The 24046-nt window shown below is 53.6% G+C and overlaps 1 pseudogene; it reads right to left on the bottom strand.

The window, feature by feature from the left end:
- Positions 1–10108: 10108 nt before the first annotated feature.
- On the bottom strand, positions 10109–10624 carry LOC120362966 (suppressor APC domain-containing protein 2-like; annotated as a pseudogene).
- Between the last annotated feature and the right edge of the window lie 13422 nt (positions 10625–24046).

The following is a 24046-nucleotide window of genomic DNA, read 5'->3' as shown; positions in this document are numbered from 1 at the left end:
CCCTGCTCTGCTGGGGCACAAAGGGCAGGAGTTTTGGGAGCCAGGCCATGCCTTCACTTGCTGGGGTGAAGGTGGGAAGCTTAACGACTCCCGCCCTGGCACCTGCCCTTAAGGGCTTGTAAGTGATTCTGGCAGGTGTTCTGGTCCTGAGCCACAGGAGAAGAAACAGCAGAGCCACGTGTGGCCGCTCAGAAGTCTGCCTGCCGTGCCTGCGAGTGTCCAACAGCAAAACCTCCCGCCTTGCTCTGCTTCAGCACAATCTCACATCTCTCCTTCCAGCCACCGTGTGAAGCACGCAGCAGCTCCCCATTTGCAGAGGAGGAAACTGAGGCTCAGAAAGGGGGAGCTCTGTGCCAGGAGGGAGGGGATGCTGGCCTCATTCTCGAAGCAGACATGGGGGGGTGGTCCCAGGGATGCTCTCACCTGCAGGCCAGTGTTTGTGAGGAGGATGGGGGGTTGGTTGTTGACAAGCAGGACGGTGACAGTGAAGGCCACAAGATGGCTCTGGTGGTCCGTCTCAGAGGCATCCACCATCAGGACAAATCTGTCTGTCACTGTCTCGCTCCCATCATGCACGTAGCGGATGAGCTGCTCTTCCACCTAGGGGCAGGCCCAGGGCTGGCGGTCAGGCCCCAGCAGCACCCTCCGGGTCCTGCCTTTGGGTGCAGGAGCAGACTGACTCTTTCAGGGTCTCTGTTTCCACTGTGGAAATGGGGAGAACAAGCTCCAGCTCCCGGAGGAGTTGTGAGGAAGAAAGCAGACGCAGTGTGGAGAGCAGAGGTGCTTCTGACACGCGACTCCCGACTCCTCTGTGTAAACCCCAGATGGGAGTCCCGGGGCTCCCTTCACTGGCGCCCGGAGCTGGCTGCAGCCCTGGGCCTGTCACAGCCACAGCTCTCTCCAGGAGAAGGCGCTGAGGGTCCTGGCTTGAGGTCCGTCCTCCTTCTGCAGGGCCCTGCAGGCTAAGGCCAGGGGTGCAGGTACAGGACCCTTTCAGGGATTTGCCTGAAAATCCCAGGTTGGCTCAGAGATCTCTAAACCCGTCTGGGGGCTGGGCTGTGAGCCTACAACATGGGGAGACCCCTGAGAACAACAGGTGGCATGTCTGCTCCTGGGGAGCTGTGGGTCCCGAGGGTGAAGCTTCCACCCAAACCAGGGACACAGCCCCACCCCCAACCTGCTGAACTTACTTTGTGACTCTGAACAAGCAGGCTCCTCTCTCTGAGCCCAGGGCTTTCCCCTGGATCCATGGGGGTCTGATGCAGCTCAGGGGTTTCTGCAGTAAGTTCCAGGAAGGGAGGCAGCCTCGCTGACAACCCAAACCGTTAGGCCATGGGAGATCTGCACGTGGGCCTGTCGAAGCAGGAGTAATGGCTGGAGGCCTGGCTAATGCCAGGGCTGGCACAGCGGCGGGCTCTTCCACAGGCTGGGAGCCGGCCTGGGCCTGGGGAGGAGCTGAGTGAGGGGCAGGAATGCTCAACAGGACAGGATCTGTCCCTGCGGAGTCCACCCCTGCCACCAGGCCACCTTGACACCTTGACGGCAGCCCTACAGCCATGACCCTACATCAGAGACAATCACGGCTTCATCGGCAATGCTGGCTTTTGGGGGGCGCTTTATTGAAGGGGGTTTGCTTAGGCTGTGAGAAAGTCGTGGGGGTTGGAGAGGGAGAGAACAGTGGGGGGTGGGAGATCGGGAGACAGGAACAAATATCTGGTGTTCTCAGGGAGCTGTCTGTCCCTGCAGACTTCTCTCTCTCCCCTCCTGGCGTCAGAGCCACTGGTGGGTGACTGCCCCCTGGCCTGATGTGGGGAAGCTCGCTGTTGTTGGGGTGAGTGAGAACACCATGACCTCTGTGCCCAAAGAGTGACGTGAGACAGTCCCTGCTTTTCTCTGAGCCTCAATTTCCTCATCGGTAAGATGGGAATGTTGGACAGGTGTGGTGGCTCACACCTGTTATCCCAGCACTTCGGAAGGCCAAGGCAGGAGGACTGCTTGAGCCCAGGGGTTCGAGACCAGCCTGGACAACACAGTGAGACCTCGTCTCTAAAAAAAGTAATACTCTGGTGTGGTGGTGTGCACCTGAAGTCCCAGCTACTCAGGAGGCTGAGGTGGGAAGATCGCTTGACCCTCAGAGGTTGAGGCTGCAGCGAGCCGAAATTGCTCCAGCCCTGGGGGACATGGAAAGACCTCATCTCAATAATAAAAAATGAGTGGGTAGCGGGGACCATTTCCTGACCTGCAGGGCTGCTGTGGGCTGCAGGACTGACAACATAGTTAGTGGCACGCTGGGATGTCCCTGGAGGAAAGAGCTGGCCTCTCCTGTTTGGAATTATGGACCCTCTTAAGAAGCAGAGAGAGCTGGGAACCCTTGCCCCATGGAGAGCTAAGGACAAAACTGTTCATACAAAGTCAGTTCATTCAAACACTTTTCCTACAAACTCAGTAGGAAGAGTAATACGGTAATTTCGAATCCCGGCCTATGCCCGCAGCTGGAGGAAGAGTCTTAGCTCTGGAAGCCTCTATAGAACTGACAGCTGGGGCAGAGGGCCTGTTGGAAGCAAGAGGAGAGCTAAATGGGGTGGGAGTCAGGGTGAGGCAGTGAAGGAGCAGAGAGACCAGGGAGGGACCAGGCTCCAGGCCAGACCCACAGCCTCTTGTTCATTTGCTCCTGGCCTTGAATAGAACAGAGCTCAGTGTGGCACCCGTCCCCATCCTGTGCTCACTTCCTTTCCCACAAGTGCCACTGGCCCAGGTCTTCAAGGTAGGGGACTTGGAGGTGGCGGCAGTAGCCATGCTGGGCTCCTGGTCTCCGCCACCTCGGCCAGGTCTGTGGGAGTGGCCGTGTGCACGTGTGTGTGCCCTCATCTGTCTGTGCCAGTAAGTGTGGACGTCATGGCTATTTCCAACTCCCTCAGCAGCCCAGGAAGAGCCCCAAGCCCTGCTTTGAGGGTGCTCCCAGCCTGCGTGGGGGGCTACACTTGGGCTACTGTGAGCGCGATGACAGATGCGGTATCCAGCTCCTTCGGAGCTGTGTGGGAGGCCCCCACAGAGAGCCAAGCATGGGAGGAGACTGGACTTGAGCTGATGCTGGAAGGACAGGCAGAGAAGGAAGGAGGTGACCTTCCAGTCTGAGGGTCAGAGTGAGAGCAGGGCATACAGGGATGGTGACTCCCACACCTCTTCCCTGGCCTGGCATTGCTGACTTTGAAAGGCAGAATGTGAGGGGTTGAAGTGGGACCCAGATGGGTGTACCTGGCAGGGAGGGCTTGTGTGTTACTGGGTGGGGGGGCTCAGAACTGATGGGCGTGTCTTAGTGAGCAGGGCCAAAGGGGCACCAGGTACAAGAAATTGAAGCAGGGTAGATCCTGCTGCCTCTGAGGATGGCTTGGGGGGACCAACAGTGATCAGGACAGGTGCTGAGCCTTGTGTGCACCTCTGTGCTGCCCCAGGCCTCTGGAGCAGGGCAGTGCCCCGGGGCCAGCACCCTTGGCCCAGCCCACCCAGACTCACTCGAGAAAACTGTTCCAGAGCCAAGTGGAACTGAGCCTCCCTCCCTACGCCCGCCCACCCAGGCAGGACAAGAAGGGCCTTTTAGTGCTGCCCCCTGGGGGCCCGGGGATGGGCCGCACCAGGTGGGCCTGGCGGCTGGCGATGACGGTGGGAGGGGAGTAGGGTGTGTGTGGCGCTCACGGAGGAAGTGTATAGGCTGCGTCTGGGAACTGGGCGTGCTGCACATTGTCGGTTCTGAGAAGGGATTTGAGAATGGCTCTCAGTTGAAGCCCAAGGACGTGGGAGCGTTGGAATCCCTCCTTGGCTGGAGGCTGGGCCTGGATGAGCTGACCGCCCCGGTCACCCTGGATGCTCCCTTCCCATCTCCCTGGAGGCCCAGCCCTTCCCTCAGGCCCTGAAATCTTAGGGGATCTGGTCCCTGCAGACAGGAACAGGGAGCCTGAGGATCCAGCACTGATTCACCCCGGGGGGGTCCTCCATTGACTCACTTCCCTTCCAGAAACCCCGTGATGCCCTCTCTGAGAGCTGGCTGCTCCATCTGAAGGGGAGAAGGGTGTGGCCTGGGCCCTGGTGAAGGAGGCTCAGGCCCTTCCTTGCTCCACCTTGCTCTTGGGAATGGTCCCGAAGAGGTAGCTGAGGCACTGAATCACGCATGGGAGGTGATGATGGGTGTGCCCTGAGGCTGCAGTTCTCATGGCATACCTCTCCAAAAGCAAACTTCCATTCAGCCTCAGCTGGGTCAAGCATCCGTGCTGGGACGAGGAGGTGTGGCAGTGGTGGTCCAGGGCTATCTGTAGGACAAGCCCCCGCTGGGGGGACAGGGTATCTGAGGGGCACCAGCTCTGCCTCTAGGAGGCTGAGAGGGTGGTGAGTGGGTGTCCCGCCTGTCACCAACAGGAGCAGGGAGAGAAGGGCAGAAAGAGAGCAGAGTGGCAGATAGACAGATCGGTCCACAGGGGAGCAAGTGGAGGGAGAAGGGGCAGAGCTGGGGAGCAGCTGGAGGGGTGTGTGGGGCTCCTTACGGGAAGGGTAGGGTGACACTTGCCTTGTTTCCTTCCTTGCAGCACTGCCCATTCCTGGCCCAGGGCATCTGAGGCTGCAGGACCCACTTCTCACTGGGTCCCTTTGGGCTCCAACATGGCCACCTCAAACTTGTCTGGCAAATGAAGTCTGGCCAGCATTGGGGTGGCCCCACTGGGTGTCTCAGACACTCCAAATGGGCAAAGCAACGCCCTAGGCCATCCATGCCTGGGTCGCCTGCCCTTGCTCCAACTGGAGAGCCTTGGCTAGCTAGAAACCCCATAACCTGAGATAGCGGGGTCCGTGTCCACCCCAGGGGAGATCCCTGGCAACCCCAGCCTGTGGTGGGAGAAGCGCAGCCTGCTTGACTCCTGATCTGGGGCCACTTCTGGCTCCTCCTGTCCTTTTTCCCTCCCTGAGGAACCCCTCTAGTTCCGCCAGGCTGGATCAGGGTCTCAGGCCCCTCACTCACCTGCGGATGCAAGTCTGGCCATCATAGCCAGGGTCCAAGCCAGGGCCAGGGCAGGGGCTGGAGGTGGGGCACAGCCCAGACTGCACCCCGGCGGGCTGAGCGACAGGACTTTTGAGATGTGATGGGCGGGCTCCAGGTCCATGCGGGGTTATGGTTTCTCTTGAAACCATAGAGACCTGGGTTTGAATCCCAGCTCTCCTATTTGGCTGTCAAATCTTGAAGTCCCCTTACCGCTCTGTGGCAGTTTCCTCATTTGTGAAATTGAGTTGATGAGGATTAAATGCTTTAATGTACCTCAAGTGCCTAGCCCAGGGCCTGGCATACAGTAGGTGCTCAATAAATGCTTATTCTTTCTCCTCTGACTCTGTCATTCTGCACATCCCTATGATTTGTGGTTTACATACAGCTTTCCACATATCACCTCCCTTGTGGCAAAGCTTGAACCTTCCCCTCCAGAGGCTGCTGCATACAGTTGGTGCAATAAATGCCTGCTGTGGTTGACTAAGAAACCAGTTGCTGCTGTTCTGTGGGGATTTGGGCAAACCTAGTACTTCCATCCGGGTACCCTGGGAGGCCTGGGATGGAGACTGTGCCAGGCTGGCCTCAGTGGCGGTGAAGCTATTGATTCCAGAACTTGTCCCTTGTTTTTCCTTCTCAAGTCAGCAGGACATTTGGTCCTCGTTAGGGGCTAACTACTGGACAGATATGGGCCTGGGGCTGAGGGGCTGTTGGAAGACTGTGTTTGGAGGAAAAGAGCTTTCTTTTCAGGAATGAGAAAAAGAAGAGAGAAGGCTTCTGCTCTATGAATCAAAAATTTGGGTGAAGGTCTCCACTGGCCCCATCTCCCCACTCTTTCTCCTCCCCATCTTCCCTGTTCTCCACCTACACAGATGTCTGCAGAGCCTCCAGATAGGGCGCTCCTGCCCACAGCTGAGATTCGTCGGGATTAGCTGGGAGCCTCCCCCTGCCTTGTTGCTGGCTCGACAGAGAAACACAGGCCTGGAAGATAATGGCAACCAGCAGGGCGGCAATAATCTGGCTCCAGCATCTCTGCTGAGGCTTCCCAGTTTACCAAACGTTCACGTGGTCTCTTGACAACCTTGGGAAGTGTGCGTGTTGGGAGACAGCGTCCCTGCTTCCAGATGAGGAAAAAGAAAAACAAGGGTGATTTAGATGATGTGCAATGATCCTGTTTCTGTTGCTGAGGCTGGAACCTGGTGACAGCCATGGCTGACTGCAGCCTTGACCTCCCAGGCTCAAGCGATTCTCCCACTAAAACCTCCTGAGCAGCTGGGACCACAGGCACGTGCCATGATGTCCAGCTATTTTTTTTTTCTCATAAATAGAGATAGGACCTCACTATATTGCCCAGACTGGTCTGCAATTCCTGAGCTCAAGCTATCCTTCCTCCTCAGCCTCCCAAAGTGCTGAGATTACAGGCATGAAGCACTCTACCCAGCCCGTATGTTTCTTGAACTCCTGACCTCAGGTGATCTGCCCACCTCAGCCTCTTAAAGTGCTGGGATTACAGGCGTAAGCCACTGTGCACCGCCCCATCTCTTTGTTTTATAGTGAAAATAATATTTTGTGAAAAGTACTGTGTGTTCTTTACACATTTAAGATTACACTATTAAAAGCTGAGATCTCAGTTTTTAATAGTATTGCAAATCTGCCTCTTTTTTTTTTTTTTTTTTTTTTTTTTTTTTTTTTTTTTTTTTATAGATGGAGTCTCCCTCTGTCTCCCAGGCTGGAGTGCAGTGGAGCAATTTCGGCTCACTGCAACCTCCACATCCTGGGTTCAAGCGATTCTCCTGCCTCAGCCTCCTGAGTAGCTGGGACTACAGGTGCATGCCACCATACCTGGCTAATGTTCTGTATTTTTAGTAGAGATAAGGTTTCACCATGTTAGCCAGGATGGTCTTGATCTTCTGACCTCGTGATCCGCCCACCTTAGCTTCCCAAAGTGTTGGGATTACAGGCATGAGCCACTACGACCAGCCTATGTATTTTTTTACCGTATTTTCAGAAATCTCTTTGTTTCTCTCTCTCTATAAAGCATTGTTACTTTATGTTCTCTCTGATAATTCCAGTGTCTGTGTCTGCAGAGTCTACCTGTTGTTTCTGCTGGGTCTCAGCGTGTATTGTTTCCTTGCGGTGTTTTTGAGTTTTGAAAACTGGAGATCTCATTTTCTTTTCTTTTCTTTCTTTCTTTTTTCTTTCTCTTTTTTTTAGAGATGGGGGTCTCTCCCTACATTGCCCAGGCTGGTCTCAAACTCCTGGCCTCAAGTGCCGGGATTCCAGGCATGAGTTACCACGCCCAGTCGAGATGTTCCTTTTCCTTGGAACTTGAGCAACACAAAATCCTGAGGCCTGGTGGGTTGTGTACCCCTGGGGCAGATTCTCAACCAGGCACACTTCTGCCCCCAAGGACACATTTCAACATCCCGAGACATTTCTGGGTGTCACAGCTGTGTGTGCACACACATGTATGTCCCTGCACATGATATGGGCACTTCAGGGATAGAGACCAGGGATGCTGCTCATATCCTGCAGGAAGACTGACCCACCAGTGTCACCAGGGTGGGCTCCAGGCAGGATTTGCCTGTGCCTCTGCCAGCCACCTAGACCCTGCCACCCGGGACCACTCTACCTTCTCCCCTCATGGTCTCCAAGGCCACACTGTAGCCTGATTTCAAGCTGTAACTTGGAGGACCAATTTTTCTTCACCTTGCATGGAACCCCAAGGCTGAGAGGCAGTTGTTCCAGAGGTGCCAGCTCATCTCACGTTTCTGCTTTAGCTGCAGGGTCCAGCTCTGTGTGGGTGGTCTCCTGATGAAGTCACCCTGGGACAGACACTGTTCTGTCTCCTGCTTCCAGTCCTGTAAAATTGCCGGGAAACCCCAGGGCATGGGAGGCATCCTCAAAGTCAGATGTGGGCAGGCCCTGGTGGGCAGACCCCAGCCTCCTATCAGGGAGGGAGGATTCTCCTGGTCTGCCGCTGGCCTACCCACTGTGCTGCCGTCCACCTGGTGCTGGGGCTGTGGGGCACAGGCCTTCAGGACCCGCTTCCTTTCCTGCCAGGAGGTCCAGTCCTGGTGTCTTTATGTCCCCAGGAAAGCCCACTACCATCCTCAGGGGAGGAGGGCAGCTGCATGCTGGGCTGGCTTGGGCCTGTTCTGGGACACCCCTGCAGACCGGGTGCAGGTGGGGGCATGGCTCTGTGGGGTTGCAGTGGGCAGATGAGTGTGGAGCTGGATTCCGGAAAGGAATTGACCACTGCCTCTTAGGACCCCTCTTCTGAGACAGGGGTGCCTTGTGGGACAGTGCTCCAAAGTGCCCTGGGCACGAGGGGTCCCTGCACCCCCCACACACTGATGTTGCACTGGGGTCCCTGCACCCCCCGCACACTGACTCTGCATTAGGGTCCCTGTGTCCCCTTCATACTGACCCCTCATTGTGGTCCCTGCACCCCACAAACACTGACCTTGCATTGGAATCCCTGTACCACCCCACACACTGAGCCCGCATTGGGGTTGCTTCACCCCCCACACTGACCCTGTGGTCTGCACAGGGTCCCTGTGCAGGGATCCTGGACTGCAGAACCCATCCGTGATGTTGCCATGCCCTGGCTCTGGTGGCACTCAGTACCTCCAGGCTGGGCTCGGCAGGTGCCCCCAACCAGTACCTACCCCAGCACACCAGGAGTAGGCCTGGGCGGGGGGCAGGGAGTGATACCCAAGGGGACCTGCCCCAGCATCCTCCTGTACACTGGGGGTTCTCATTGTCTTTGGCTCAGGGAAGTGGCTTCTCCTGAAACCTGGGTTGGGCATGGCATAAAAAGGGGGGTGAGCAGGACCCCAGACCTTAGGAATCCTGAGTGGGGGGCAGAAAGACAGGCTCTGCCTCTGATGTATCTGGGAGCTGTCTGGGGGCACAGAGTGACCCCCTTCCTGGGGACGGGCCCTCCTGGGGAGATAGGCTCACAGGTTGTTGTGTGGGACTCAGCGTGGGGCAGCATCCTGGCCAGGATGAGGAAGGCCAGGACAGGGCTGGGGGCTCTGCGGGAGGCACACGCATGCCAAGCTCCCTGATCTGCTGCAGCCAGACTCCCTCAGCCTTGGCCGGGACCAGAAATCCGACGGCCATCCCTGCCAGGCTAGCATACCCCCGCTTAGAGGCCACCCCACCCCCCATCTGCTCCCATCCAAGCAACAGCCACCCTGTCCTGGTGCCCTGGGAAGGGGAAAGCTGGCCTTGGACCCGCATCGCAGCCTCCCGCACCCTCTGCGGGCCGTTTTCGGAGGTGCAGCCTGGCGTGAGCGGCGCCTTTCCCTGGAGAGGGGGCCCAGGGCAGCACCGCTGGAAACCGCTGGAAACCGCTGGAAGCCGCTGGGGTGGCCAGAGATCTGCTAACTCATCGAGGGTTCACCCCACCCCGTGTCCACTGACAGCGGCAGCAGTAGCTGCAGGCTATGCAGACTCAAGAGAGCCCCAGCCCATGTCAACACCAGGGGCCAAAACCGAGTCCAGGGCTCGGCGCGAGGTCAGCCTGGGGCTGGCCTGGGGAGCCCGATGGCAAGGGGGCCAGGAAGGCGCCAACTCAGGGACTGCGCCTGGGCCTGCCGGGGGTCTCCAGACAGAGAGGATGAGTGTGACGGGGTGCCTGCTGTCGCAGGGCTGAGTGCCAGGCCGGCCCTGGGGGCCCTGGGGCTAGATGAAGGTGGAGTCCAGAGCCCCCCTCGTCCTGCTGGCTCAGGATGGGGCCTCAACAGCTGCTTAATGGGCGTGACTCCTCCTGCTCCAGCTGCGTGATGCGCTCCCTCTTCTTGGCCACCTCCTGGGTGAGGAGTCGGTTCTGCTCCTTTGGCATGAGGATGGTCTGCTGCTGCCAGCACGGGCGAGGTGGACGTCAGGGCAGGGCAGGGGGGCCCAGAGGAGGAGTGGGCAGGGCCCGGCTGGCACAGGCCGCAGCCAGCAGCTCCCCCAGGCCCCGGGACATCTCGTGTCCCTCGGACAGTAGCCCCCCAGTGGCCAGGGACTCCCTGTGGCCCCAAAGTCCGTGCAGCCTCCGCTCTGGCCCAGGCGCGCCGCGCTCTGGGGCTACTAGGGCTCTGCGGGGCAGGGCATCGCCTGGTCAGGTGACACAGCTGCTCCGGGCTGTGGGTCCGCACTGCTGGGGCCGGTCGGAGAGCACGCATGCCCAGGGGCAGGGCCTTCCTCTCCAGGACAGGCCATGGCTAGTAGGGGGGCACCGACACCAGGAGCTGCAGCCGCGGCAGAGGCGGCAGCCGCGGCTGGTACCCTGGGGTGCCGTGGCGTGCTTGGGGCCCGGGGCTCCATCAGCCTCAGCAGCGAGGTGCGCAGGCCGGCCACGCAGTGCTTGAAGATCAAGTCGCTGCTGGCCGGGGCAACCTGGCACAGACCCTGGAGCACCCCGCGGAGCAGCTCGCGCGCGTCAGCATTCTGTCAGTGGGACTCGATCTTGCGCAAGTGCAGCAGCCGCTGGTCGTCCAGGATGTGGAACAGGGTGCGCTGGCTCTGCAGGAAGGCTCGGAGCAGTCCCTCGTTGCTGGGCGAGGGGGCAGGCTCGGAGGGAGGCAGTTAGCCCTGCTCAGCCATTATAGCTTGGGTCTCCTCTCCACCCGTCTTTGTTCCCGCGTGGCCCCATGGCTGGGCCGTCTCGGTGCGCTCCTGTATTTATTTTTAATAGATAATAAAATAATAAAATGGATTGTGTCGCCCAGGCTGGTCTCAAATTCCTTGGCTCAAGGGATCCTCCCACCTTGCCCTCCAGAGCGTTAGAATTACAGGTGTGAGCTGCTGCACTGGACAAAGAGAAATTTTATAGGCAGAACACTGTTGAGCCTTGCCATGGCATGATAATGTGGTTTCATTTTAATTTCTCCCCGTCAAATGTTTCTCTTTTTTAAAATTATTGTTTTTGGCCAGGCGTGGTAGTGTAAGCCTCTAATTCCAACACTTTGAGAGGCTGAGGCAGGAGGATCCATTGAGCCCAAGAGTTTGAGGTTACTGAAGCTATGATTTCACCACTGCACCCCAGCCTGGGCAAAGAGTGAGACCCTATCTCTATGCTTTTTTAATTTACATAATTGTACATAATTATAATTGTACATAATAATTATACATATTGTGATGTTTCAGTACGTGTACCTCCAAATGTTTCTGGGTGTGGGTATGAAGGGTCTCTGTTTCCTGATAATCATCACACAGTGTTGATTTTTACGTATCAATCCTTTTTCATGTTAATGTCAACTGAGAGGAAATGTTTGTAGATCATAAGCAGAAATACAGTTTGTTCAATCGGCAGTCATTTATCATCTCTTGGTATGTGCCAGATCCTTGTTTATCAGGGTTGGAGCTCTCTATCCTTGAGGAATTGCCCTCTATTTCTTTGAAAGCACTTATAAAACTAGAGAGTAACTGTCAAGGAGGAGGACTTGTTATGTGCAGTGAGGACACGGAGTCGAGCTTCTGAATTCTTAGTACACATTGGAAAGCTCAAAATATGTTTGCTGAGACATGGAATGAACTTCAATGCCCATCAGTAGTGGACTGTGTAGAGAAAATGTGGTACGTATGCACCATGGAATACTACACAGCCATAAAAACAATCGTATCTTTCACAGCAAGGATGGAGCTGGACACCATTATTCTAGGCGAACTAATGCGACAATAGAAAACTGAATGCCAGCCAGGCATGCTGGCTCACACCTGTAATCCCAGAATTTTGGAAGGCTGAGGCAGGTGGATTCTATACGGTCAGGAGTTTGAGACCAGCCTGGCCAACATTGTGAATCCTGTCTCAACTAAAAATACCAAAAGTAGCCAGGCATAGTGGCAGGTGCCTGTAATCCCAGCCACTTGGGAGGCTGAAGCAGGAGAATTGCTTGAACCTGGGAAGCAGATATTGCAGTGAGCCAAGATCATGCACCACTGAACTTCAGCCTGGGCAAAAGAAGAAAGAAGAAGAAGAAGAAAGAGAAGAAGAGGAAGAGGAAGAGGAAGAAGAAGAAGGAGAAGGAGAAGGAGAAGGAGAAGAAGGAGGAGAAGGAGGAGAAGGAGGAGAAGGAGAAGAAGGAGAAGAAGGAGAAGAAGGAGAAGGAGAAGAAGAAGAAGGAGAAGAAGGAGAAGAAGGAGAAGGAGAAGAGGAGGTGGAGGAAATGCCCCACTTTATCACTTATAAGTGGGATCTAAACATTAAGTGCACATGGACACAAAGAAGTAAACAATAGACACCTGGGCCTACTTGAGTGTTGCGAGTGGGAGGAGGGTGAGGGTCAAAAAGCTGCCTATAGGGTACTGTGCTTATTACCTGGGTGACAAAATAATCTGTACACCAAAACCTGAGACACACACAATTTACCTACATAAAAAACCTGCACACGTGCCGCCGAACCTAAGATAAAAGTTGGAAAGAAAAACAGAAAACAAGAAAACTAACATGTTTGCTGAAGAATGAGTGAAACTGTTAAAATATTTGTTCCTCACATAGTGTACAAAGCAGGTATTGCTTTGCTTAGGGGGATTATCTGTAAGATACAGGGATGCTATTCCGAGGTAGGGGAAACGCTGACACTCACTCTCCTGGTTAACTTCGGTGCTGTCTCCAGTGCACTTCATCTGCCAGGAACCACGTGTGTTTATGGACGACACACACACCCCGGAAATAGCTCTCCCTGGACACGTGTGGGTTCAACATTCCTGGTTTCAGCCATTCACAAGTTTCCCTATAGAGTTGTGGCTACATTGTTCCCAGTCATTTATTGTCCTGAGGTATCACTGTTTAATGTACATTTCCATATGATGGAAATTATATGATTTAATGAGGTTAATGAAGTTGGGGGGTTCATATAAGCCTCTGGCTGTACCTCTCAGAATAGAAACTCTGCTGTTGGCCTTTGTGAAAACCCATCTTGGCCAGACCCAGTGCCTCATGCCTGTAATCCCAGCACTGTGGGAGGCCAATGTGGGAGGAATATTTGAGGCCAGGAGTTTGAGACCAACCTGGGCAACATAACAAGACCCCATCTCTACAGAAGTAATAAAAATAAAAATAAATTAGCCGGGCATGGTGGCATGTACCTGTTGTTCCAGCTGCTTGGGAGGCTGATGTGGGAAGATCGCTTGAGCCCAGGACTTCGAGACTGCAATGAGCTATGGTCATGCCACTGCACTCCAGCTGGAGCCATAGTCTTATATATGTGCAGTTTAATCTCTTAAGTACCACAGTGAGTGTAATGGGAAAGTATATGAAATATCTGGGACAAAGCTTTTGAAATTGTTTTTCCATAGTACTTTCATTTTGCCTGTTTTTTTTTTTTTTCTTTTCTGTTTTTAAGCTGGATTTTTTTTTTCAAATTGTGTCAATTATAAGAAAGTTGAGGTAGAAAATTTTCCAAAACAAGTTTGTTTATTTATTTATTTATTTATTTATTGGAAATGGAGTTTTACTCTTGTTGCCAAGGCTGGAGCACAGTGCTGTAATCTCAGCTTGCTGCAAATTCTGCCTCCTAGATTTAAGTGATTCTCCTGCCTCAGCCTCCCAAGTAGCTGGAATTATAGACATGAGCCCCCATACCAGGCTAATTTTAAAATTTTTAGTAGATAGAGGGTTTTACCATGTTGGCCAGGCTGGTCTCGAACTCCTGACCTCAGGTGATCCATGCACCTTGGCCTCCCAAAGTGCTAGAATTACAAGTGTGAGCCACCATGCCCAGCCCATTTCCTTAGTTGAAGGAAGGAAGCTTGGTAAGTTGAAATGAAGCTGGAAAATTACCTTGGAGGTAATTTTCAAAAAAATTAGAAGCAACTGTGAAAACTTGTGTTTTGAATGGAACTGTTAGAAGTGTTTGAAGCTGGAAAGTGGTCAGAACCTCTCACTGCTGTCGTGCTGCCCTTACAGTGCTACAAGTACTGGCAAAAGCCCACATCAAAAGTTGTGATAATAATAACGGCTCAGCACTACCTACTAGGATGGTTAGAACCAAAACTAAACAAAATGGACAGCAAATGCTGACGTTGCTGTTAGGAATGCAAAATGGTGCAGCCACTGTGGAAAGCAGTTTAGCAGTTTCTCAAAAGATTAAACATAGAACTACTGTATTACCTGGAAATTTCACTTCTAGGTATATATTTAAAATAATTGAAACAGCACCTCAAAGAGATACTTGTACACTCATGTTCATAGCAGCACTATTCTGACTCCCTCTCTTTCTCTCTCTCTCTCTCTCTCTCTCTCTCTCTCTCTCTCTCTCTCTCGACAGAGTCCCACTCCGTTGCCCAGGCTGGAGTGCAATGGTGTGACCTCAGCTCACTGCAACCTCTGCCTCCCGGGTTCAAGCAATTCTCCCGTCGCAGCCTCTGAAGTAGCTGGGACTACAGGCACACACTACCACAACTGGCTAATTTTCATAATTTTATTACAGATGGGGTTTTACCATGTTGGCCAGGCTGGTCTCAAACTCCTGACCTCAGGTGATCTGCCCACCTTTACCTCCCAAAGTGCTAGGATTAGAGGTGTGAGCCACTGTGCCTGGTCAGCAGCAATCTTCTCAATAGCCAAAGGTGGAAGTAACTCGAGTGTCCATCAATAGATGAATAGATGAACAAAACGGTGCATATACATCTAATGGAATATTGTTCAGCCTTAAAAGGAAGGCAGTCTTGATATTTTCTCTACCATGACGGACCTTGGAAGCATTCTGCTTCATGAAATAAGCCAGACACAGGAGGGCAGCTGTTGTGTGATTCCACTTGCATGAGGTGCCTACTGGCTGTTGTATGATTTCACTAGCATGAGGTAAATTCATAGGGACAGAAAGTAGAATGCCAGAGCCTGGGGAAAGTTGGAAAGGGGAAGATATTGTTTAATGGATACAGAATATTTGCTAGGTATGATAAAACAGTGTTGGGTTACAAATAGTGGTGCCAGTTACACAGCAATGTGAATTTATTTAATGCAACTGAATTGCATATTTAGGAATAGTAAAAATAATAAATATTGTTATGTATATTGTACCACAATTTTAAAAAAGTGAGGCCAGGTGCTGTGGCTCACACCTGAATCCCAGCACTTCACGAGGCTGAAGCGGGTGGATCACTTGAGCTCAGGAGTTTGAGACCAGCCTGGGAAACATGGCAAAACCTTATCTCTACAAAAAATACAAAAACTAGCCAAGCGTGGTGGCACATGACTGTACTCCCAGCTACTCTGGAAGCTAAGGTGGGAGAATTACTTGAGCTCAGGAGGTGGAGGCTGTAGTGAGCCACAATCATGCCACTGCACTCCAGCCTGGGTGGCAGAATGAGATCTTGTCTCAAAAAAAAAAAAAAAAATTGTCAATCTAGAGTAGTGGCTTTTTCTTTTCTTTTCTTTTTTTTCAGATAGGGTCTTACTTTGCTTGTCATCCAGGCTGGAATGAAGTGGTGCAGTCATAGCTCACTGCCACCTCCATTTCCTGGGCTCAAGGGATCCTCCTGCCTTGGCTAGGAGTGCTAGGATTATAGGTGTGGGCTACTGCACCTGGCTGGAGCAGTGGTTCTTAGTGTGCTTCCCTGACCACCAACATCAGGACCATCTGGGAGCTTGTTAAAAATGCAGATTTTCACTGGCTGGGCATGGTGGCTGGAATTAGAACTGGGCACTGCAGTGAGGACGTCCAGATTTCAGGCAGCTGTTTAAGACTTCATACTTTGTAGGTTTGCAAATAGCCTCTTAGGTATAATAAGCTCATCGTCTTGTGTCATTTTACAATATAGGTACCATTATACGATGTAAGTTTTTTTCCTGAGTTTATCGGAGGGCCTTTTTGGATTTTACAGTATTGATCTAGGCTGGGCATGGTGGCTCACACATGTAATCCCAGCACTTTCGGAGGCTGAGGCAAGAAGATCACTTGAACCTACAAGTTTCAGACCAGCCTGGGCAACAGGAGGAGACCCTGTCTCTACAAAAACATTATAAAGGCCAGGCATGGTGGCTCGTGCCTGTAATCCCAGCACTTTGGGAGGCTGAGGTAGGGGATCACCTGAGGTTGAGAGTTCAAGCCAGCCTGACCAACACGGAGAAACCCTGTCTCTACTAAAAATGCAAAATTAGCTGGGTGTGGTGGTGCATGCCTATAATCGCAGCTACTTGAGAGGATGGGGCAGGAAAATCACTTGAACCCAGAAGGCGGAGGTTGCGGTGAGGTGAGATCGTGCCACTGCACTCCGGCCTGGGCAACAAGAGCAAAACTCCATTTCAAAATATATATATATTTTTAATTAGCCCGGCATGCTGGCATGCTCCTGTAGTCCCTGCTACTTGGGAGGCTGAGGTGGGAGGATCATTTGAACCTGGAAGGTCACGGCTGCAGTGAGCCATGATTGTCCAGGCTGGGCAACAGAGTGAGACTCTGTCTTAAAAAAATAAAAAATGAAGGAAGCATTGGCCTAGCAGATTTGAAATGGCTGACTGTAATCTTCCCTTTAGCCCTGTCTAGCTGTATCCCACAGGTTTTGGTATGTTATCTTTCAGTTTTTATTTGTTTCAAGAAACTTTTTGATTTCCATCTGAATTTCTCTGTTGACTCAATGATTATTCATTGAATCAACATGTTCTTTAATGTTGTTTGATTTCCATGTATTTGTCTAGTTGCCAAAGTTTCTCTTGGTGTACATTTCTAGTTTTATTCCATTGTGTCCAGAGAAGATATCTGATATGATTTCAGTTTTTGAAAATCGATTGAAACTTGTTTTGTGGCTGAACACAGGCCCTCTGCCGGAAAACGTGAAAACATTCCTTGTGTTCATGAAAAGAGTGTACATTCTGTAGTGTTAGAATGCACTGTAAATATCTGTCAGCTTTATTTGGTCTAAAGCTCAGTTTAAATCCCGCTCTTTCTTGATTTTCTGTGTAGATGACCTGTCTAATCCTAAGGTTTGGATGTTGAAAGTCCCCACTATTATTGTATTGGAGTCTATCTCTCTGATTAAATGTAGTAATTTTACAGGCTGCTCTTTGTTAGAAAAGAAAATATTTGGGGGCTGCGTTTCATTAAAAGGAAAACCTTACCCAGGACTTCCGCCATCTCACTGTCTGCCTAAATAATGTTTTCTTAACTCCTGTATCACCGACAGGGTCTGAACCGGAATGAGGTGGCACAGAGAACCCGGACTGTGCAGAACGCTTTGTAGTGAAGACGTCTAAGAGGCAGCAGTGATCTCCAGTTTCCAAATGCAGCAGTGACATCGGACCTCACCTCAGGGTTCAGTGTCCAGCCCCAGGATATCAGAGGTCTGAGCTGCGGTATCTGTGCAGTAGGGGCAGGTGTCCCTAGGTGGAACCTGCTCTAGTGTGGGCTGCGGATTCTGCTCCTGGATGTGTAGTTTCCAGCCTGGTTCTGTGGCCTTCGCCCCAGTAAAATTAGCCCCCAACACCAGATATCCTGGTTTATGTGTAAATTACAGAAATTTGTTTTCCGTAGTTTGCTCCAAGAAGTAAGCGAGAAATCAGTCTGCAGACCAGTGTCAGAGAGCAACACTGAGAGGTGTTCTTTGTGTGAGAGCTGCATCCTAAATTGTCTACCTGGCCTCTGCTCCATAGTGGAGAGAACAACAGGGAATCTCACGTCTCATAATTGATGATATACGTCCTCCCTTTTCTTTCTATGAGAAGAATGCTCTTTTAAATGAGGTTTGAAAACCCACCTGGTCCACCCACCCTGGGCACTCTGATCTCTGATCTCCGTGGATCCCAATCTGGTTGAGCAACAGGATTGCTGGCGGGGATTAGAAAATACTCAGGCAGGGCCGGGCGCAGTGGCTCACGCCTGTAATCCCAGCACTTTGGAAGGCCGAGGCGGGTGGATCACGAGGTCAAGAGATCGAGACCACACTGGTCAACATGCTGAAACCCCGTCTCTACTAAAAATACAAAAAATTAGCTGGGCATGGTGGTGGGTGCCTGTAATCCCAGCTACTCAGGAGGCTGAGGCACGAGAATGGCCTGAACCCAGGAGGCGGAGGTTGCGGTGAGCCGAGATCGTGCCATTGCACTCCAGCCTGGGTAACAAGAGCGAAACTCGGTCTCAAAAAAAAAAAAAAAAAAAACAAACAAAAAAAAAAAAAACAGAAAATACTCAGGCAGCTTCCTAGAACACCTGTCTCAGAGTCTTCTGCACAAGACCAAGGAATCACTTATATGACAAGTGCTACAAGTGAGGCTAATTCTCAGACACGTGGGATCCTGGTGTTCTAGATCTGGAGACCAGAAACATGAGCTCCAGCCTTGCCATAAATCCAGAATCTCTTGCTGGGCTCTGGATTTACTGGATCTCAGCACCATGTCCAGGTGATTCCTGTGCTCAAGGAAGTTCCTTGTCTAAGTGTCCTCTGGACATGGGGTCAGAACCGTGCAGTCTGCTCTGGGTATAGTCTGATGAGATCCCTTAGAACTGGAGATCCAGGGTTCCATCCTTGTGCTCATTCTTTTCCACAGCGGGTCACTCCCTTGGTGCCTTCATCCAGGCTTGAGGTTTTAAGTATCATTTATATGGTGTGACCTCCTAAATCGATTTCTCCAGCCCAGTATATTTTTCCTTTCCCCTAAACTCTGGAATTGTCTGTCCGACTGGCATGTGAGCTCCCTCACCTGCGTTCCTAGCAGAATTTTCTCCACTGAGTGCCTGGGATGTGCCCTCCTCCGTCTGCTTCTGCCAGAGCCTCCCCATGTCCACTGACAGCAGCTCCACCCTTCCGTCTACTCACTCCTTTTACAACGATGGGTGTCCTTGATTCATCTTCCTCACACCACTGATACAATCCATTGGCAAATGCTGTTGGTCCATCTTAAAACGCGTCCAGAATCCCCTCACATCCCACTATTTCCCCTGCTCACACCCCGGTCAAGGTAATGACATCTCCAGCCTGGAATACTGCACTCACTTCCTGCTGTTTTCCCTTCTGCCTCTCTTGTTTCTCACCTCTTAGTTTTGTTCTTAGCATAGCAGTCAGAGATCTTTTAAAGGAGAAGTTGTACCATGTCCCTCTTCTGCTCAAAACTGTCCTCTACCACCCCAGCTGACTCAGAGAAAATGTTAGATGCCTCCCCACTCCCTGCAGGCCCACCTGCTCTGGCTGTCCCTCTGCCCTCACCTCAGTTTCTCTCTGTCCGACCCTCCTGGGTTCCTTCCTCTTCTGGGAACACAGACACCCTCTTGCACTAGTGCATTTGAACTGGAGGTTCCCCTGTTGGGAAAGGACATCCCCAGACATCCTTGTGGCCAACTCTTTCCTAAAAGGTCACCTTTGCAATGTGGCACACGCTGTCCACCCAGCACAACAGCCGCCTTCCCTGTCCCCACTCCCCACATCCTGGCTCACCTGCCTCACAGCACTCACCACCTTCTAGCACTTTCTTTCTTTGCTCTGGCTACAGTGTATCCATCATCTGCCTCTTCCCACTGGAACACATGCTCCACAAGGTAAGAGATTTTTCTCATTTGACTTCAATTATGTTCACCAGATGCAGAACCATTCTGTCCTGTGTCTGACCCACAACCAAGGACAGTTGAATGAGTGATCACTGCAGGGGACCTCCCTGTTCTAAAGGCAATAGCTTTATTAACATAACCTCAGGCCAAATGCTGTTTTGTGGCAACTACAGCACAAGGTCCCCTCACACTGACATCAAGGCCACCTGTGCTTTTCTCAGCAGGGCTGTTTGTATGGCCCCCTCCCCCATGTCTCCTCCCACACCAACCCTCCCCCCAACACTGCAGCTCACCATCAGCCTTCTCTCTTCAGGGAAGAACAGTCCTTGAGGATGGGTCCAATTTCACAAACAAACCTACATCTAAATTAGACTCTGATTAGAGTCATGAGTTGGGTATTGGAGCCAGCAGCAAGAATACTGGAACCAGCGCAGGCAGAGGGCAGGAGAGCAGAGCAGAAGAGGAGTCCTGGAAGAAGGGCAGGAGCTGAAATGGTCTGAACATTTGTCTCAGAAAGTGCAGAGACTCCTGTGTGCAGGGGAGACCCTGGGTGATGTCTGACCCTCTGTGATCACAGCTCCAACTGGACAAGTTTCCACTGAAGGGACAAGGACAGTGGAGCCATGAAGCTAACCCAGCTGAAGACTGACCACATGAAGCCCATGATGGACTGAACCGCAATTGGGCACAGGCCCCATCCACACTCGGCTCCTCACAGCCCTCTCCACTCCCACCTGCAACAAACTCAGCACAGCAAACACACAGATTCTGGAAGATTCTCAGGTCTTTATTTCCTCTCTCAAATTTTAGGAATTGATTTATTTAATTAACTCCTTAACCTCTCATGGCAAATATTTGAGAAAACAAATTTATATTCAGGTTCTTATTTTCAGTAGGGAAGTAAGAGGCTGCAGCTCAGTGCACCATGAAGTTGAGACAGAGATGGAGATGCCCAGCCCTGAGTCTAGCACAGGAAAGACGACTGGGGAGGGACACAGGTCAGTGTGGGGACAGGGGTCACAGTGGGCACGGGGTGGGCTGTCTCTCCACCTCCTGACATCATGCTAGCAGTGAGACAGACACATTCAGATGCCTTTGCAGAAAGAGATGCCAGAGGCTCTTGAAGTCACAAAGAGGGGGGGTGTGAAGAAATCCTGTATCTCCGTCCCACACAAGGCAGCTGTCTCAGGCTACAGAAAACAATGAAGCAATTCAAGTCAGTCATGGTAAGTGATGACACTCTGAACAGCCACACACTCGAAACGGCCCAATCAAAGAATCTCCCTTACCCAGTCCTTTCCCCTCTGCCCCGCCCCCACCCACTTGAGACCCCCAGAGTCTCACCTTTAGCAGTCATGAGAGACATGTCAGAGTCCTGGGCACTGCTGGTGCCTGGAGTGGAAGAAGCACAGGACCTGGCCAGAGGCTGCAGGACCCGTGGGACAGGAGGACTTGTGGTGTGGGTGGGCTCCTCCACATGCCTGCCCCCCCACTTATATACAACCTGAGATTCACGCCCTCTTTTTCCACTTGTGGGAAGAACATGTCCTGTGAGGGTATAGAGAGGAGGCTGGGCCGTGAGATCTTAGAGGAGCCTCCTAGTCTTGGACCCCAGAGAAGTTTCCAGAATTATGACTCAGAACCTAGGGCAGGATCAGAAAACATGAGGAAAGCAGGTGTGTGTCCTGCACCACCCACCCTCCTAAGGTCTGTCCTTAGCAGGGACCTTCCCCTGACTCATGAATGCTGAAATCAGGACCCCAACACCACAATCACCAAGGTGATGAATGTGTCTTTCATTGTCACATGTGCTTCACAGAAGACCAAGTGCTGGCACACAGGGCCCCAGGCAGGGTCGGCCCATGTGTGGATGGTGCTTCCCAGTAACCAGGCAGGGACCACTTCTACCTGGGGCTTGAAACTGCCATGGGACAAGAAAACCCAGACCCCACCCCTCACCCCTTCCCTACCTAAGTTCCTCCTCCTCCACATCAAAGCAGCAACCACAGCTCCAGGGACCAGAGTTCCTGGGACAGCTAGGCCAGCGCCGATGCCCACAATGGGGATGGTGGGCTGGGGAGATGGCCCTGGGGAAGGAGGGAAAGGTGAGGGTCCCTGAGCCTAGGCCTCCGCCCTGACCCTGCTGGAAGGCTCCAGAAGGGCTTCTGCTTTCTCTGAGAAGAGATGTGACCCTCATCCCCCTCCTCACCCTACCTCAGGGTGAGGGGCTCTGGCAGCCCCTCATGCTGCACATGGCATGTGTATCTGCTTTTTTCCAGAAGGCACTACCACGGCCGCCCACTTCTGGAAGGTTCCATCCCCTGCTGGCCCAATCTCCACAAGCTGTGCCCTGAGTTTGGTCCTGCCCATCCCGCTGCCAGGTCAGGCACTTCACATCTCTCATGGGACACCCCAGCAGCGTCCTTGTGATCGTCCTGAGAATGGACACCTGGGGTGTGGAAGAAAGCACAGAATCCAGACACCAGCCTGGACGCAGGACCCTGGGATAATCTCTTATTCCTTGGAAAGTTCTAGTCTCTGAGGGAGGAACAGCGACTTCTGGTCCTGATCTGAGTGGAGGTCGAGGGACTCACAAAAGCTGAAATCAGACCTTCAAACACACTGAGTGTGAGGCAGAGAACAAGGCCTGAGGAAAAAAGTCACAAAGCTCAAGATGGATGCAGGGTTCAAGGGGAGCCCCTGATCAGTATTACAGGGACACTCTTCCGCTCCATTTCCTGAGAGACGCCATCCCTTAATTGTCCTAGAGAGCAGAGGGAGCCCTCAAAGGACTCTCAGGAAAACTCATGCCGTGCTCCATGCAAGGGAGGGCGATGTTCTCTGTGAGCCTATTTTCCTCCCCTTCTCGGGGAGACCGTCCCGGGAGAGCTATAGGAAGTGGGGAAGGCTCCCCAGGGCCCCTGGGACCCCGCGCCGCCGCGTCTCCTCCCGTTCTCCAGTTATCTGTGGCGGCGCTCCAGGCGCTCAGTCTCGAGGTAGGGTCTCGCCCTCTTCGCCGAACGGCCCACCTCCCACTCGCGCTGGGTGATCTGAGGTCCAGGAGCGCGGGTCCTCGTTCGGGGCAGTGAAGTCCTCGGCGTCCTAGGCTTGTGGGTCACACCCGCGGAGGAGGCCCCCTCGGGCCCCACGCGGCAGCCAGTCACCGACCGGACGGCCTGAGACCCTGGCCCCCCGCCCAGGGCAGCCCCGCGCCCGCCCCACCCACCCCGCGAGGACTTTGGAGCCTCTTGGTCACACTGCGTGCCTGGGGCCTGGCCAGGCTTCTGTGTGTGGAAACCAGGGAGAGACCCCCAGGCTGCGCGCAGCCCCTTCCCCTTCCCTTCTCGTCCCGGAATCCCCTGAAAATGAACGGGGTAAAGGCGCTTGGGGCTCTCCCGGGTCGGAGGTCTGGGGGCTCCCGCGGCCTCGGGGTGGATCTCGGACCTGAGACTCGAGGGAACCCGGCGTCGCCGGGGAGGCGGAGGGGTCGTGACTTGCGCCCCGGCCGGGGTCACTCACGGGCCTCGCTCTGGTCGTAGCAGCGAAGCAGGGTCCAAAGGTTCCCTCGGAAAGTCCCCGCCTGGCCTTGACCCTCCGAGCCTCCGGGTCCCAATGTCCGACCCCGCCTGCTCCCCCCACGGTGCCCGCGGCTCCATCCTCGGGCTCGCGGGGCTGCTGTCCATCCGCACGCACTGCGTGTCGTCCACGTAGCCGATTTCGAGGTACTTGGACTCCCCGCGGCGGGGCCGGGACGCGGCGTTGCGGAAACACCTCACGGAGCGGGAGCCTGGGGGCGAGGAGGGGCTGAGACCCGCCCGACCCTCCTCCCGCGCGGCTCCCGGGTGCTGCGCCCCCGCCGGCAGGCCCCTGGCTCCTGCCCGCAGAGGCCGTTTCCCTCCAGACCCCGCACTCACCCGCCCGTGTCTCGGTCCGGGTCCCGAGAGCAGCAGGAGGAGGGTTCGGGCGCCACGGACCCATCCTCGGCGTCTGGGAGAACCTGAGTCCGGGGGTGACTGGGGACTTCAGAACCGGGACCGGAGACTCAGATCGCCCAGTGGGAGTGGGAACTGGGGACGCGTCGAGAGTGTCCTGGAAGAAGGGGCAGACACGGGTGGGGAGAAGTGAGACTCAGGGGAGTGGGGATCGCCAACGCTGCGCCTCCCCGGTGCAGACGCGGCCTTCGGAGCCCAGACCCCGAGAGCCACACCCGGCCCCTGGGACTCTGTTCCGATCCCTCTCCTCCTACACAGAGGCTCTTTGTCACACTGTCTGCCCGAGGCCTGGGCAAGGATCTGTCTGTGGAAACCAGGGAGCGACCCCCAGGCTGCGCGCAGCCCCTTCCCCTTCCCTTCTCGTCCCGGAATCCCCGTCCGGACGGGGGCCTCCCACCCCGTGGCTCTCCCCTTCGACTCCTGTACAAAGAAACTCACCAGGATGACCTGATGCCGGAGAGTGAGCTCGCCCTGGGAGTGAAGGTGTAAAGAGGGGTTTTCTCTTCAACCCTGGTGAAGTTTTGTCTGAAGTCACCGGATAGAGATTCACATGG

Source organism: Saimiri boliviensis (genome assembly GCF_048565385.1).
Source record: "Saimiri boliviensis isolate mSaiBol1 chromosome 19 unlocalized genomic scaffold, mSaiBol1.pri SUPER_19_unloc_3, whole genome shotgun sequence".
NCBI lineage: Eukaryota > Metazoa > Chordata > Mammalia > Primates > Cebidae > Saimiri > Saimiri boliviensis.
This window is presented reverse-complemented; position numbering and strand designations above follow the sequence as displayed.